Here is a 4,791-nt window from a genome sequence, read left to right as displayed (position 1 = left end):
CTAAATTAATGTGGGATTTTTTTGGACAATTTTTAATATATATTTTTGATGGGGGATTCTTTCAGCATGTTTTTGTCTGCTGTGTGAAACAGTCCTTTGTACTTCCATCATTTATTTATGCATTACCAAGGCTCATTTCCCAGCAAATACAGTTACAGCACAAATCATCACTCATAAAACCAGTGTGTCCTGCCATAAGGCAATAAATTGATGTGCCTTCACTTCATAAATGCTGGATAAAGCCTGCCTAAGTTCAGGCCAAAACCAAAGAGTGACGGTCATGCCATGAGCATTAAGAGGTGGCGGGGCATTAGACATTAATAACAACACTTGACGACTGAATGTTTTGCAGATTGTTCAGTGATGCTGATGTCTCTTGCTGCATTGTTCTCCTGATGGCCTTATACTAAAAGTGCCTATTCCTTTAGTACTTAATTTTCAACATGTCTGTACAGTTTTATATACAGTAAACATACTTTTATACAACTGACCAAGTGACCTGATACCAATCTTATATTTGAAAGTCACTTTTCTAGTATCTGTAAAACCGCATTCTTCCATCTTAAAAATATATCTTAATTACGTCATATGCTCACAATTACAAATGCGGAACAATTAGTTCATGACATCAAGGCTAGATTATTGTAATGCTCTTATGGGTGGTTGTCCTGCACGCTTACATAAACAACAGCTGGTCCAAAATGCAGCATTTCGAGTTCTTAACAGAACCAGGAAGTATGACCATATTAGCCCGGTTCTATCAACACTGCATTGGCTCTCAATTAAACATTGTATAAATTAAAGTAAGTAAATATTAATAAATTAATTTTGCTGATTACTTACAAAGCACTAAATGGTTTAGTTCCCCAGTACTTGAGCGAGCTCTTAAGGCGAGACACGGCAGGCAAAAACATAAATTTTTTATGCAGTGGTCAGTTTTGAGATTTTGGGTTAGTTTACTCCTTCAATATGTGTTCTTTCAAGCTGCTATAAAGAAAACGTTGAAAATATACATTAAGATGTTTATTTTATTACATTTTGTTTACTTGCGGCAGTGAGTTTCTCCCGAATTTACCAGGAAGTTAGCATTCAAACGCGACACGCCGAGCTCCGTCTGTTTACTGAAGTCTGTCATGACCGGTATCATTGTGAAGCTCTGAGTCTCCCGCACAACGCTATGTAACCCAAATATGGGCATTTCCTTTCTATCAGTAACCAATCGTGAATGTCCAAAGGGGGATTTAAAGTTAACGACGATTTCTCATTTAGAGCTATTTAAATCTTTAACTGCCGTTTTCTCAAAATGATTTTTTTGCGTTTTTTTGTCATTCTCCAGTAGAAACATCTCAGCCTATGTAGCACCTACGTACACCAAACTTTCCAGTTATACACTTAGCAGTATTCTGAAGATATTTTCAGAGGGATTTGTTAATAAATCATTCCTGGCCTGATTTATGTGACATTTTAATCCAAAAAATATGGCGAAAATCAATTTTTTATGGCTATGGACAGTATATTTTGATTTCCTAGGTAATGAAAGCATATATCCTGAAATCCCTCTGAGTTTTTATTTTCATCTTGTGTGTAAACAAAATGAAAAAAGAATTTTACACCTGGCTTTATCATATGTTCAGATCTATCTACCGAAAATATATGCAAAATCGTGCATATTTAATTAGATAATGCCTAATTTGCATAATTAAACATACAAATTTCTAAAACTTGTAATACATTTTTTTTATATACTTGTGTAAGTAATCAACTGAGGAAGTTTCATGGTGATATCTATTATTTTAAAATTTTACCCTATTCACCTGTAGTGTCTCGCCTTAACGCATTATAGTCCTTCACGTCTATTGCGATCTCAAAATTCCGGCCAGTTGATAATACCTAGAATATCAAAATCGACTGCTGGTGGTAGATCCTTTTCCTATTTAGCACCAAAACTCTGGAACAGTTTTCCTAACATTGTCCGGGAAGCAGACACACTCTGTGAGTTTAAATCTAGACTAAAAACACAGGTCTTTAACCTAGCATATACATAACACATTATAAACTTCTAATGTTAATGTTAGGCTGCATAGATTAGGTCAGCCGGAACCGGGAACACTTCCCATAAATCCTGATGTACTCGTTACATCATAAGAAGAATGGCGTCTACGCTAATATTAGTCTCTCTGTTTATCCCGAGGTTTACCGCAGTCCGCCGAATCCAGGCCGTATCTAGATCTGATGAAGGACATGTCACATGCGCGACAACAACGCAGTTCTGAAGTGTCAACTAGTCTCTCCCCTGTGAAGACCTCCTTTCCATGCCTTCCCTTCCCTTTAACTCTGCACAGAAAAAACATTGTCAAAATAATTCCAGTTCACATGGCTACGTGGATGCGATACAAAATTCTGTATTATAATTTTTTAAGGCCAGATAAGTAATTTGTTGAGGTCAATTTGTAAAGAAAGACTACACGCCTGCGCACATATTCAAACACGCATACCTATTGACTAAACACGTAATACACATGTGCACGCCGTCAGCGTTTTCACAGGTTTGCATTTTGTAAAGTTTGCGCAGAGATAACCTATTTCAAAGTTTGCGTTCTCGAGCCACCAGGCACTGTTGTTGTGTGAATGAGCGGGCCGGAGCGCGTTAAGGGTTTTCTGTTAGAACGGTGTCGTGTAAGCGGCCCCTAAGTTAATAACTAATCATCTTTGCAACGGAAGTGAATCAATCAAAACTAACTTTAGCTGTACAATAACTTTATTCTAGAGCTGCTGTAAAGCCAAAACAATCTCTGTTACTTTAATTTCCTATTATCACTGTAAAGCTGCTTTAAAACAATCTATATTGTTAAAAGCACTGTATAAATGAAGGTGACTTGACTTGACCTGTAGAATTGCTGGAATTTGAGAAACACAATTGTTCTGGTTCCTTGTAGAGCATCACTGATATTAACTTATTACAATGTGAAAGGAACATGTTTGAAAGTAGCAACACGCCTACTTGTAAATCAGGATGAGGTGTCTTTATTTAGTGAGGTAAGACATTCACTACCGTTCAAAAGTTTGTGGTCGTAAGATTTTTGTTTAGAAATAAATATATACTTTTATTCAGCAAGATTGCATTAAATTAATCAAAATTGACAGTAAATATATATATTTTTTTTAGTATATAAATTCATCAAATAATCCTGAAAAAATACATCACAGTTTCCACAAAAATATTTTAAGCGGAGCAACTATTTTTAACATTGATAATAATAATAAATGTTACTTGAGTAGTAAATCAGCATATTAGAATGATTTCTGAATTATCATGTGACACTGAAGTCTGGAGCAATGATGCTGAAAATTCAGCTTTGCCTTCACAGGAATAACTTGTATTTTACAAATGTAATTAAAATAAACAATTAAATAAAAAAATGACAAAAACAATTGTAATAATATTTCACAATGCTACTTTTGATCAAATATATTCAGCATTGTTGAGAATTTTTCAAAAAAAAACAAAAAACTTACCAACACCAAACTTTTGACCGATAGTGTATTAAAACCATTATAGAGTTACATAAAATCTTCACAAAAATGATTTAAGACATTCTTTTTTTAAAACTATTTTTCTTTCTCTTGAATCCCCATGACTTTGTTTGCAATGGTCATGAATTTAGCTGAAACACAATCAGAGATACTATGCATACAGTACATCACATATTTTAAATGTATAAAAGAAAGCAAATGATATAATTCCAGTGTATCTAAACACCCCATGTGCAAAAGAGAAAGTGTCTTTTAGTATAAAAGTTGCCTTGATTTGAAAGTATTTTTACTATCTCCAGGTGTCTTGTCATATGTATGTATATTGAAACTCTGGAAGTTCACCTGATCCCTGAGCACATTTGATTTTAGTGCAAACTGATAGTTACATGGAATTTGTAAACACACCATAAGCAGGTGATCATGAACATTGGTGGTTATGCTTTAAATAGTTTTATGAGAAAATGTTAAATTTTAATGTATATTTTTGACATATTTGATTAAATGTCTTCAACATATTCAGTGGTCAATTTTTGAAGGTGGATGTTTTGCTTTCCCCTTGTACAAATTATGTCAATCAAAACCTGATTACCAAACATCCGGAGGCCACAATGTAGCTTGTCAATCCAAAGATATTTATATGCAGTTTTATGTAATGAAGGTGACTTTTTTTGTAAGGGGGGTGAACAAGGGATAGATTAGAAATTCTGGATTAAATTGCCTTTACTGGTGGTAAGCATTACTTAAATTGTACAGTTCTGTATGCCTTGGTTGTAAAAAGAAATGCTGAATCTGTAGAAATGTCACCAGCTCATATTTTCACCTTCAAATGACAATATTTTCTATGTCAGAAATGTAAAGCAGGATGACTTGAATAAAGACATCTCTTGTCCACTAACAGAAGTGTCATATGAGTTAGTGGGCAATAACATTGTCAATCTTCCGTGCTTTAACTGATATGAACATCCCTTTTCTGCTGCTTGTTTAATATACTTTTTACAGCTCCAATACATAATGCATATATAATCACAGCACACAAATTATCTCATTTGTATATATACTGTATATAAATAAACAGATAGGGGTTTTTATACCTAAATAAAACATTATCGAATTGTCCATGAAGTGCCTACTTGCAAATAATGCTATTGTAAATATAATCTTAAGGGCTGGTAGTGGCATCAAATGTTTGTATTGTAATTTATTGTTAACATTAGCCTACTACATCAACAGCTCTGGGTGAAGTTGCATCTGTATGTT

The sequence above is a fragment of the Squalius cephalus genome, assembly GCF_949319135.1.
Source record: "Squalius cephalus genome assembly, chromosome: 2".
NCBI classification, from domain to species: Eukaryota; Metazoa; Chordata; class Actinopteri; order Cypriniformes; family Leuciscidae; genus Squalius; species Squalius cephalus.
Note: the sequence above shows the minus strand (reverse complement) of the source record.